This window comes from Talpa occidentalis, unplaced genomic scaffold, assembly GCF_014898055.3.
Source record: "Talpa occidentalis isolate TD23 unplaced genomic scaffold, MPIMG_talOcc4v2.1 talOcc4.4, whole genome shotgun sequence".
NCBI lineage: Eukaryota > Metazoa > Chordata > Mammalia > Eulipotyphla > Talpidae > Talpa > Talpa occidentalis.
In genome coordinates, this window is record NW_023604295.1 from 131,868,195 (window position 1) to 131,882,226 (window position 14,032).

Here is a 14,032-nt window from a genome sequence, read left to right on the forward strand (position 1 = left end):
ACAAACTGCCATTTAGCAGAAACTTAGAAAGAAAATTCGGAGTAAACTCAAAGAAAGTGACATGCAACTAATGTTCTTACTGGCCACCTGCCACTCATGGATTGCCAAGGTAATAATAGTTTCAACTATTTTAGAAATGAAGAAACTGAACAGTGATCTATGATCATTTAAATTGCTATAATTCTGATGATTCATGCTATCAAAATATATTAAAAATTAGCTGTTTTAAAAATTAATATAAATTTTGTAACAATATATCATTTTATTCCATATATTGTTTTCAGTTGAATTATATTGATTGATTATTTGAAACTACTTTCCAAAGTTGCTAATTATAAAATTTAAAACTGTTCCAGGATTACCAAAATATGATAGAGGGAAGGAATCGTGGATGATAGAGAAAATAATAATGTAAATTTTTTCCTATATTATTCGTTGTGTAAAAACAACTTTTAAGAATTTGAGGAAGCTAGATCCATAATAAGAGCTTTAGGTAGGACTATTAATTTCCCCATTTGCTACCTAAGAGAAAGAAAGAAAAGATAATCAGAGCAAACAAGATACAACATGGCCAAATTTAATCAATTAATTTTGTGTGATTAAGAAAATATTTCTGTCATTATATGGGTTGAATTTAGCTAACAGGAATTTAAGACACAGTGGGACTCAGCTTCGCATTCAAATATTAGAAAAATTACATCTATAGTAATAACTATACATACACATATCTAATTTAGAGTTATCTGGTCATAGTTCAACATTATATATGTATATTATGCACATGTATATGCATTACTATATATAAATATAAAATATTATGCATAAATATTTATATTCATGTTTCTCAAAAATGATACCTGGAATGAAAGTTTAAAGATATTGTCCAAAAAGTTTGAGATTAAATCAAATACATTTATTTACTGTAAGGATTTTATGTAATAAAATGAATAAAATATAAAAGATTTTATATATAAGCATAATCTTCAAGAAAATATTTATTGACCAAGGACGCTTTTTCTCAGGAAGAATGTTTTATTTAACTCATCTTCTTGGAGTATCTTAAATGTTATATCATTGAAGAATAGGTATGGAGCCATCCAATTTTCTTGTGAGGATAAATATACCATAGAAACCGTAGTTCTGAAGCATTGATTTTATGTCTATAAAATGGATTTTATGTCTATAAAATGTATATTGTTTATGCAAAAATCCCAGTGCCAAAAAACCACATGAATAAATTCACTGTTAACAGAAGATTAAAATACAAAAATTTGTAAAGTGCGTTTGTAAAATTTGGAAGAGATCTAAGACTAGTACCCCAAGGTAAGATCTAAATAGACAATATTTTCCTCATTTGTATAACAGATTGACTAAACCTAGGCCAAGCAAGATGCACAGAAGTTAGTGTGAAAGGTAACAGAAGGTGTTTACTTATTTCCTTCACTCTCCCCCACATCTTCTGTTAAGTCCACTCATTGAACATCTCTATTAAAATTTCTCCCCTCATATCCTAAAGTGAAAGTGATCATTTTCATGGCACAATTGTAATTTTTCACTTGTTTTTTAAGAAAGGTATTTAGCACTTTTTATCAGGTTACATGTTGTCCACCCCGTTAGATTGCTCATCATTCTGTACAAATACATCCTGTTAATAAGTGTAGATTGACCTCAGATTACAAGGCATCATTATAAAAGTTAACAGTTCTTAGAACAAAATTTTTCAGATTGAGTACCAATGCAGGTTATGTATTGAGTTATGGTTTTGTTATTCTCATTCATACCTTATGTACATTTGTGTTTGCATTGAAATACACTTATTTTTTTACCTTAATTTCAAGAATAATAATATGGATTGTAGGGTTAACTTAAATATAGCATAATTGTATTATTCTAAACATTCAGCAGAAAACTTGCAAAAATGTTTGCTTAAGAGCAAATATCAAATCAACTGTTCACTTTTAGTTACTTGTAATATTTAAGAGGCATATTATTTTCTTTCAATACTCAGCTTATATTATCATTGGACTTCTTGCTGTTTTTTCTTTTGCTTGTATGCATTTTTATTTTCTCTAGTAATTGAAGGTACACTAATGATGGCAAAGACATTTCTAAAAATTTGAGGGAAATTTTCTAAAGGAATATATTTTTTAGTGTTTTCACTCTCTCCAACCTGAATTAATGCTGGGATCTGAAAAATGAAAAGTGCTTGATAAGCCTTGTTGAATTAAAAAAATTTTTTTTTTGCTGACTTTCTCTGAAGTTCCTATAGGGATTTGGAATGCGCAAGGAAATTTATGTTGGCTGACAACTTCTGGTTCTCACTAGAGGTCGCAGGATGTCAAAAAACTGACCAGCCAACAAGGCTATAGTTGCCAACAGTAGTGTGAATAAAGCACCCTCTTTGTACAGTCCTAGCCATGCCTCAGACTTCGAGCCAGTCAGAACCCCAGTCTCTGAACACACTAGAGCCAATTAGTGCCCAATTGCTGCATTGCTTCTGCTTTTAAAATTAAGAACTTCAATGCTATATGGCCTTGAAAAACAGGATCTGAAAGGATTAGTAAAACATTATCCAGAGCAAATGTTTCAGTATAGTCAAGTTTATCTGGTGATTTCGATTATTATATTTTCTCTCTCTCATGATATGTTAGAGACATTTAATTAGTGTCACAATTTTTGTTATAAATTCATTGCTTACAAAATCATTATTTCTTTAAGTGCTTTGATAATGTAATCAAGTTGTTAGAAAAGGAGGTTATATTGTCCTGTCTTTTACTTGATACACTTTAGTAGATTCCATGTGCAAATATTTTTCTGGAATTTTCAGTATCCAAAATCTGATGTGGAGCATGTGCTTTTGATTTTTTGTCATCATACTAACTACAGCATTAATAAAACAAAGCAATGCTTAAAATATATACAAAATAAATGAGAATGCCATGAACATAACACTCACCATTGTGGTATAAAGTACCAATTGGAAATCTTCAAGTTTTTTCTTTTAATAAAGATTTATTTATGCATACAAGAACTGGTGTGTAGGCCAGAGGTGCAGTGGGGTGAGAGGATTCACCAGAGACAGAGTGGGAAGCAGAACAGGCAGATCCACTGAAATACGCTGCTGAGGGGAGCAGAGGCAGGCAAGACAGGAGAGGTCTGCTGTGTCATGTGGGTCAGCTCCCTGGCCAGGGATCCAACTCATGCCACAGTGGCTGGATAGCTTGATAGCATTGAGACTTTAACCCCTACACCATCAGGGAGGCCCAGAAATCTTTGGAAGTTTTAAATGAAAATTTCATTCTGAAAACTTACCCTGAAATGAATGATATGGTTAAAGGATTAATTTAATGAACAATATATATTATGACAATTAGGGAAGACAGATTTAGTCTTTGATAGAAAATCAAAAATCACTGGAAATTTTAAAAAACAAACAATAGTCAGCACTTCAATCTATATTACTTGCCATTTGAAAACAAACTAGTTTTGCAATTAAGATCTAAAGCAAGATTAAAATGTGTCATCACATTCACATTTATTACATATTGTTTTGGGAAATTATTTATGAAACTCAGATACTAAAGTCAAAGCAGTAAATTTGGGTTCAGTGAGGAGCAAGTTAATTGGGGGGCAGGGAGAACACAATTTAGTAACTGCTCTTATATGATGTTTTTTGTAAAGCTTAGCTCACTACCTAGCACATACTCCATTTTATAACGAGCTCCTTGTTTTGCGATAACTTCACTTATCCTCTAAGAGCATATCTTGTGAACATTTATATCCTAGGTTATTAGAATAAAAATGCTAATAAGAGGCCTGAATGCATATTGACTTAATTGCTCTACTAATTGCTTTTCTATTTTACTAGTAATTAAGAGCAAACAGCTTCAGGTTCTCTGCATGTGGTCTGATGATTTCAAAAGAGTAAAGCCATAAACTTTGCACTGATTTTAAAGTCAAACACATGACAATTTCCATTTCTCACTGCAATTGTTATTATAGAAGCAAGAAAACAAAGGAGAACCAGCTCATTTTTTACAGGTTATCTAGAAGCCTTTAAATCTTTTGTTATTCCCTTTTGAAATTATGAAAGTGTTTTAGTTTAAAAGGGAGCTGTACTTAGAGAATGTTCTAGCAATAGGATTTAATTACTTTTTATGTTGATGTTGGAACGCATATGAATGAGTAGACTTAAAAAAAAATCCTTCTGCAGAACTGTGGGAGAGAGGCAAAAAGATAGCAACCCTTTCCTTTCTGTTAGAACAGAAACTTAACAGTGAGGAGATACCAAGCAGTCTTCCAAATGAACTACGACCTCAACTCACAGATGGTGGTGTTTTTAGAAGACTGGTAATAATTTAGAAAGTATAACCTTCTATCAAATACATGCAAACTAAAGTAGAAAATGGAGGAAATTATCCAGAGATGTCAGCACTTTCCCACTAGCAAAAAATTGAGCCACCACACCCATTGTGATCTGAAATAGCTAGATAATTGAGGATGAGGGATGCTTTCAAAACCTTGTCTGGTTAATTGGCTTTTGATAAGCCAGATCTCCCGTGGACACCCACCGGAGCACATGGATACCTGTCTCGTGCTCTGCTGACCTGTGAGACATCAGCCTCACTGCTCAGATGATTCAGGTCCCTGGACCAACAATGCTCAGCTCTGTTGACAGGATTGATTATTTTTGGTTGTCAGACACAGAGGAAATCTGAATGAAAGCTTTCCCTAGGAGGTGAGGAAGAGGAAAAACATGAGGGAAATTGTTTCCTTTGAGTCGTCGCCACTTCAGCCATTCAGGTTTTGAACTTGGTGTTGGTGTCGTTAGCCGGGAGCAAACCATGTTCCCCTGTTCACCTATTTTAGGGACCATTAGTTAATGTCATTAAAGTGCTTTGAAGATGCAAAGTAATAAATATATAAATAAACACACTTCAGATGCTTCATATTGATTGGGAGTTGGTTTTATAGTGCAAAACTATTGCTTTAGTGGTTGGAAAAGCAACTCCAAATGAGTTAAAATGCCTGAAGAGGAAGGCCAAGGTCATTAATTGTTGCCACCTGAAAGCCCAGTACAGCTTACAAAATAAATTTGGCCTGGCCTCAGAACCAGACCTAGAGCATAATGGAGAGTTTAGAAATACTCACAGAAAGACTAGTGTTCAAGTGCAGCTGCATATTATGAATAGAGTTAAATAAGTTATAAAATAACTTGGTGATTTTACAATGCATCATAAAAACTGAAGTCACACGAGTTTTATATTTATACCGAACAATTATCCCACAGCTATTCAAGGGGTTAGTGGACAATGCCAGCTTTCCTAATTTAAGTCATTTTGATCATTGTGTTTTTTTATTTACTATGGGTTATTGAAAGATGTGTGCTTTGAAAATTGGGTTTGTCAGAAATTTATTTTGAGAAGGCAAATTAAAATTGGCTATGGGGCATGACTACTATTTGAACACTGTCTTTTTCACAGGCAGGAATGGAAAGGAGAGAAGAGATTCTGAGATCAGTATGTCCTTTTTATCTGAGAAGGCAATCTTTTTCCCCCAGCCACTTCATAAATACTCATTACAAGTTTCTTTTCAGGGCCCCTGACTTGATTGTTGGAATGCTGATGAACATTTATATTTGTTGACAAGAGAGCATCTCAGCCACTGAGCTCCTATCAAATGCCGGGATTCATGCTAAGAATTGTGATCTGCACACTAAAGTGTTGCATCATGACATAACCGTATGAGGTGAGCATTTTAATTAAAAGTGAGAAAAAGTGAAATAAGACAGAATAAGTGTGCAAAAACATTTACGAAGTAGAGCAAAGATTCAAAGGCCTTTTATGATCTCAAACCCTTTTTTCTCTATTTGTATTTACTTATGCATACAAGAACTGGGGTGTAGGCCAGAGGTGTAGGAGGCGAGAGGATTCACCATAAATACAGTGGGGAGTAGAAAAGGCAGATGTACTGAAAAGTACTGCTGAAGGGAGCAGTAGATGAGACAGGAGAGGTCTGCTGTGCCATGTGGGTCATCACACTCATGCTGCAGTGGCTGGTGATAGCTTGATAGAGCTGAGACTTTCACCTCTGCACCAACCAGGGAGGCCCTCACACCCTTCTTTTATATAAAATGTATATATCTAAAAAAATAGCTTTTGTTCTTATTCTAGTGTTAAATGTTTCCAGTGATGGTGTATTGAATATTATCTAGATGCCTGACATGGACTCAATACTAATTTTATCAGCAGAGAAAATTATTTTTCACTAGTATGTCCGAAACTTTCTGTGGTATTCATGTGTGGGAAAGATGTGGCCTCTGTCCTTAATGGAATCAATGGCTGAAATGCAAGGCAGACTCTTCTGTCTGGAATGTAATCTGGGGATCAGGATGGATATAATATACAGTGAGGCTTCATGGGAAGAGTGAGGGAAGATGGACTTTAGCTGGGGCTGGGGGCTCTTGGCTACTGTAAGATATGTAGTTCTCTATTACCCAGCACACATCAACAAGATCAGCAGAACTGCGGCGGCACCCAAAGAGTAGTCCATTAAAAGAGGCAGTGGGGGCCTCCCTGGTGGCGCAGAGGGTAAGACGCGACCTGTGAGGCTATCTGCAGCCTCTGCAGCACAAGTTTGATCCCTGGCTGGGGAGCTACCCACATGGTGCAGCAGACCTCTCCTGACTCGCCCGCTGCTCCCCTCAGCAGTGTATTTCAGTCAGTCTGCCTGTCCTGTTCCCTGCTCTGTCTCTGGTGAATCCTCTCACCCCCCCACACCTCTGGCCTGTACCCCAGTTCTTGTATGTATAAATAAATAAAAACCTTTAAAAAAAAAGAGGTAGTGGGAGGTCAGAGTTTAGGAGGTGATAGTAATATATTCATGAATGATGCCCATTCTAATTCTTATTCAGAATAGCAGATCAGAAAAACACTGAAAAGTGATTGACTTGGATAATGGGCCCAAAGCTGGTAATAATTCATTGCTTTATTTTTAAAATTAAATTATTCTTGTCCTATTCACAGTAGCCAGGTTATGGAGACAAGCTAAATACCCAAGGACAGAGGAGTAGATTAGAAAAATGTGGTGTATACATACCCCGTGGATTACTACTCATCTGAAGAAAAAAAAAAAGATGAACTCTTGCCATTTGCAGCAATATGGCTAGAAGTGGAGAGGACAAGCTAAAGAAATAAATCGGAAGGAGAAAGGCAAATAGCAGATGGTGTCACTTATATGTGGAATATAAGGAAACAAAACAGTCAGACAAAACCAAACAAGTGACAAACCCTTGAAATCTGACTGCAACCAGAAGGGGACTATGGGAGGAAAAGAGGGAACACAGTGGGGAATGGTAGAGAGTTATTGGAGTTTTGGGGGGTGGGCTTGCTGTGAAGACATACAATTGTAGAGGTCTGACTCTATAACCCTTAAAACAAGTACAGTGCTGTAAACCAACACTACCCCTATAGACATAATTGGAAAAAAATAGAAATAAAAAATTGAGTTATTCTCATTGATTTGGATGTCTGTAGAATGTTTTATTGAAGGCTTCAAGGTCTATATTTAATCATCAAAAGTAAATAGAGTGAAATGGGATACAAATTTAATTGTATAGGGAAACTACTTAGGAAAAATTGGGAGATTACCTCATGCCCGTAATTGGAAAATAGAACAGAGGATTATAGTTAGATTAAGGTTATGGAAAAGGATCAGATGTGAAGCATTCTAAATATAAGTCAGTCACAAAAGCATATTGCTGGGGAATTTATAACCTACATCTAGCAATGTCATCTAAATATTTATTTCAACTTGATAAGATTTTATATGTTTGGAATTTTTCAAATATACTTGTCCTATCTTAACTTATAGTTAAGGGTGGGTGTGTGTGTGTGTGTGTGTGTGTGTGTGTAATTTCTTGCTTGACAATGGAAAATCTCACAATGTAGAGGCTTTCTCAGAGATCACTAGGAACCTAGTAATTAATGACAATAACCATCTTTTTATGCACTTACACCACCAGGAATTACATTGCACAGATAATGTTATAAATTTTATTTTTATTTAAAAAAAAAAATCAGGAGTGTAGCAAGGGAAGCAATGTGTCCAAGGCAAAACAGTCACGTGATGGCAAAACTGTTTTCTGCTGATGAAGCCTATTTTTAACAGGTTGCCTATTTCCTCTCTCCAGCATAACTTTGCATAAGTTAGTCTACCTTAGCGTTAAGCCATTTAGGAGAAACTGAAAGAAAAGATGTATCTTTTCAAATAATGTATCTAGAGGACCTGGAAATAGTTGGACTTAATCTGAGAGTATGAAGTATAACAGTTCACTAAAGACTAAGAACTATAAAAACATATCAATACACATATTAACTAGCAATCCTGTGAAAACACTATGTAGTATTACTGTCCCTAAGATACCTGTGTTATGGATTAAGAAACTCTAGGACACACGAGGTTTAAAAAGTGGATTCAAATTTACCAAGCTACTAAGCAGAGAATTGGCTCTGGATTGAGGAACTACTTCCAAATCGTGTGTCTTCCCAGTTGGGCAGAGGGGACAAAGTGAGGATTCAGTATAAGTGTAGAGGTTCCATAATTGATTATTCTTGGTCCACTCAAACCTAAGTCCCACCAAGTGGGAAATGAGACACCCCTTCTTATGTTCCTCCTTCATCTCCCTTTCACAGAGCTCATGCCTGAATGAAGAAAACGATTATTTCCAGATGTTGCTAGGCAATAAATAAATGGCTTCTGAGCATGCACATCGGTTTCTGAACAAATAAGGCAGTGGGTCCTCTTGAGACTTATATAGCAAATAATGCTTAAGCAAGCAAGCAAGCAAACCAAATGTACTAACAGTAAATACATGCAGCTTCTGTGTCCAAACATAGCCTCTGGAAATGAGAAGGGGTGCAAGGAGGCAAGAGAGAAAATGACTGTGGCATTGTTGATGGAGAGGTTGTGGCCAACAGACGATGTAATCTAAGCATTGATATAAGAAATATATATATATATATAATTACAGATTTGTTAATTAATTTTCTGTAATAGAGACACATATATGCAACTATTAGAAAATCTTAAACCTTATCATGATATTACTTCAAATGACCTCAGTTACCATCAGTAGTTTAAGTATCACACTTTGGGACATGAACTAGAATGAGGAGATGCTGAGTAGACTTGCTCAGCGCTGAGAGAGTCTCAGAGGAAAGATAGTAAAATAAAGCATTATTTAAGCTGCAGAGGGTGACATCAAATGAGGCAAAGGGAAAGTTAAAAGGTCTGGAGTAGCTAAAAGCCATAAAACAAAGGTGTCTTTGTTCCCCACAGCAAAGGCCTGCTAGAGACAGGGCAGTACAGCAAACCACTGAGTACCAAGGCATAGCCAGAGACTTGTAGGTCAGCAGGTCTTGTTCACACCAGAATCAATTGCAGAAGGAAGAATCTTTCCTTTTTCTCTTCCTTTCCTCGGGGGATGTGGTCTTTTTCTTTTTAAAGATTTATTTTATTTTGTTTTATGCATACAAGAACTGGTTGTAGGCCAGAGGTGTGGGGGTATGAGGGGATTCACCAGAAACAGAGTGGGGAGCAGAGCAGGTGGATTGACTGAAATACACTGCTGAGGGGAGCAGCAGGCAAGACAGGAGAGGTCTGCTGCGCCAGGTGGGTCAGTGCCTTGGCTGGGGATTGAACTCGTGCTGCAGTGGCTGTCAATAGCTTCATTGAACTCGTGCTGCAGTGGCTGCCAATAGCTTCATATTGCTGAGACTTGTGCCACTAGGGAGGCCCCAGTGTGGTCTTTTTCTTAATGAACAAACAAATAGCTTTGTTAACATTTTTTGTTGGGAAGCAAATATGGCCTTCTGTTCGCTTTTTCATTCCGTCTTTGACACTCTATTTGTTACTTAGGAAACAGCGATAGAACAGATTTTGACTGCAAGCAATAACATCCTAATTATCAAGAGTTGGGAGCATCCTGAAGTGGTAATATATGAAATAATATAAAAATCATAGAATGTAAGATTATTAAAAAAAAGAAAATATGGACATCTAAGTCCACAGAGGCCAGAGAATCATCTCTTCATTTAAAAATATTTGACAGAGATGAATATAGGTTGAGAAGAACAACAGCATTAATACAAAGCAGAATTTAAAAAAATCTTTAATAGGTTGAACTGTTTTGGCAATTTCCCAGAGAAATCAGACGGCACTCAGAGAGGGGGAGAGAGAGAAATTTGTCACCCAGGCAGGCCCAGTGGGACAGGTCCCAAAAGTCTGAGCCCTGAATTGCAGGAATGGCAAGGTTTTGTACAGTTTGTATGCGGAAGCTTGTCACCCCATCTATCATAGACTTTCTTCATTGTTCAGGAAGGAGGTCAAGGTAGCCGTGGCCACTACTGTGGACAAGGAGCACACTGCAGGAACTTTCCGCTCCAGCAAGCAGCAGATTCCAAGTAGCAGACTCCAAGCAGCAGACTTAGCAACTTCCTGCTTCAGAACCATCTGAAATTGTCAATATTGGCTGCTTTAGACCTGTAGATAAGATAATTTTATAGGAGTAAATTGATATACAGACTATATAGGTTAGCACTATTTACTTCAGAGGAAAAGTGTGAGACTAAGGGAATGCAGGAAACACATTTTATTCTCTGGGTATCTAAACTATTACAATTATTTATTCAAGGTGATACCTGGGCCATGCAGTGTGGCCTGCAGGGTAAGATTGACATTTTTCCATTGCTGTGTGAGCAGCGGGAGCCATTGGAAAAACACGGTGCATTTACCCATCTGCACCAAAAGTTGCTGACCATGGGCAACCTTTTTCTTGAGTGCCAGCCAGGTTCAATGGTCCAATCAGGGAGTACCATCTTGGGTGGGGGACTCTGAAAGAGAATATAAGGGAACCCAGGAGCCAGCTTGATGTCCCTCCGAGTCTCCCTGTGTTCCAAGACACTTGGATGCTGACTCCTGGTCTCCTGCTACTCTGTACCCACCTGGGAAAGGAAAAGCAGAAGCAAAGCTCATGGGAGGGCCTGGGCCTGGTGTCTCACTGAGCTATTTGTTGTTGGTGTGGGTCAGTGGCTCATGCAAAGCTGTTTATTGGATTGCGGTTATCACCTCCTGGTGCTGTTGTCCCTGTTGTTGTTTGGTCTAGCGTCTGATGCTGTCATCTCGACCTTTAGACTGTTGCTGCAGGCTGCTGTGGCCTCATCTCAGCAGCCCCGCCTGTGAGCACCTCTGGGCTCACCGGGAGTTGGATCTGGGTTGGGGCCTCCAGTTCCCACAAGCTCCAGGACCTCGTTGGCAGGACAGCACCATCTTGCATGAGCAGCCTTTAGTTTGACACGTGTCCTTCTGAACACTGGACACTATCTAGGGTGAGAGAGGTGACCACTAGTGGCCTTAGTAACTTTTTCTTCTCCTATTTGTTAAATAAACCCCATTATTGTTTTCTGAGTGTGTATGGTCTTACAGTTATGTGTGTGGATGAGAACTCACAGACTATCTGTCCTCTATTGGGCACAGTTCTTGGATGCCTATAGCACCCTTACAACCCTATTTCAAAGGGACATGAGGGCAATCTATTCATGCATTAGAGATAATCCCCCCACTATCTGAAAATAGTGTTCCCATGAAAACTTTCATAAACTGAAATACCATAAAACAAAGAAGCAGTTGCCATAAATTTGGATGGAATAATTTCTGAGCATTCTCAGACTTCCAAAATAATCTACCAAATCATACCAAGTAACAAAAAAGGCCCTAAAATAATATATAGTAAAAACAGGATATTAGGATAAATATGCAGCCTGACAAAGGATTTCTGCGAGCATAGCTGTGCCACTCAAGATGTTGGGGTGCATGTAGCCTCTAGAACTGCTGCTGTAAAACCAACATGAGCACTGTTTTTGCTTTTGTCAAAAATCCTCCTCAGGTTTCTTTCGAGTTAGAGAAAAAGGTAATGTCAGTCGTTAATAAAAATGAGGAGCTAGAGAGCTAACTTTTGAAAGGCAGAGGATACCTATACTTGGTTTTATAACAAAGAGCAATCCCAGCTGGCTTTTCACAAATTGACTAGAGAATAGACATTGCTAATTGACATCATTTAAAAAGGAAGTTAATTATAATTACTGCAGTTGGCAGAGTGTGCCTCTCTCTTTGGCTATATCGGATGCTTTGTTCCCTAGGATTGCTGGGGGTTGATGTGTTGCTACCACAGGGGGTGATGCTGGTCAAGGGCAGTTGATAGCTGGAAGCCAAGATGACAACAGCACATGCATTACTAAAAGGATCAATCTCCTCTATCTTCCTGAGGAGATTGGATTCACTTGCTGCACACGTATGTGGTTACATTCAACTGCTTTCCAGATGCATGTTCTTATTATTTTTTTCTCTTTTTTTTCATTTTTTTTTTTATGGACAGTGCCAAATTTATTTTTGTTTGCAGTCATAGCAAATTTAGAAATAAAATTTAAGATAGGTGTTTTATTAGTATAAACTTAGACTTAATAAACACTTTAAAATAAAATTTAAAAATAAGTCAGGTTGAAGCTCAGGATATTGTGATGCAAACTGATATGTTCTATAAGTATTAGGTATTAAAAAAACTTTTTTATATTTTGATTTGGGGTTCTATTATCTCACTCATTTGTACATCTAAATTAAAATTTGGATTGCAAAATTATAAAATTGAAAGACTAAGTAATGATAAATTTATAAGGAAAACAAAATAGGCATCATTATATAATAATGTTCCTATATGGTACCATTTTTTAGTACAAATGAATGAGATATATTTATTCCTACAAAAAGGGTAATGCTTATTAGGATAGTCATTTTACCTAAAGCAATACATAGAGTCAATGCAATCCCTATCAAAATTTCAATGGCAATCTTCAAAGAAATAAAGAAAATATTACTGACATTTACAGGGAACCACAAAAGACTCTCAAGCAATACTGACCAAAAAAAAAAAAAAAAAAAAAGTCCCAAACTTCAAGCTCTATTTCAAAACTATGGTAATCAAAACAAGATGGTGTTGGAAAAACAGACACATAGACCAATGGGATAGAACTAAGAAACCAGAAATAAACCCACACTTTTATGGACAGTCAATCTGAAACAAATTTGCTGAGAGCATATATAATGGATAAAGGAAAGTTTCTTCAACAAATTGTGTTGGGAAGACCGTACAATCAAATACAAAAGAATGAAACTAGACCACTATCTCACATCTCACAAAAATTCACTGTAAGTGGATGAAAGACATGGATATATGACCTGTCTATAAGATATATAGAAGTAAACAGGCAAAAAGCTCTGTAATATTAACTTCAATGATGTCTTTGGAGACTTGACCACAATGGCAAGAGAAACAAGCAAAATTAAGCAAATGGGATTACATCAAACTATAAAGCTTCTGCGCAGTGAAAGGAGTTTTTAAAATCTCTACTGAATGGGGGAAATATTGCATATCATACATCCAAAAGGGGACTGATATCCAAGATCTGCGAATTAACTTTTACAACTCAACAAAAAGAAAACAATGCATAAAAAAAAAAAATAGAAGATCTAAATAAGCATTTCTCCAAAGACATGCAAATGGCCAACAGGCACCTGAAAAATATGCTCATCATTGCATATCATTAGGGAAATGCAAATGAAAACCACAATAAGATAATCACCTCACACCTGTGAGAATGGCCCATATCAAAAAGTCCAGAAACAACAAATGTTGGAGACGGTTTAGAGAAATAGGACCCCTTCTACACTGTTAGTGAGAATGTAGACTGGTCTAGCCTCCAGGAAAAAAGTATGGGTTTTCCTCAAAATATTAAAAATAGATCGACTACAGGATCCAGCAATTTCACTCCTAGGTATCTGGTCAAAGAAGCAGTAATTTGAAGGGATACATGTACTCCTACATTCACTGCAGCACTGTTTATGCTCTACAAGTTATGGAAATAACCTAAGCGTCCAACAACAGATAAAGAAGATGTCCTATATATACACAGTGGACTAC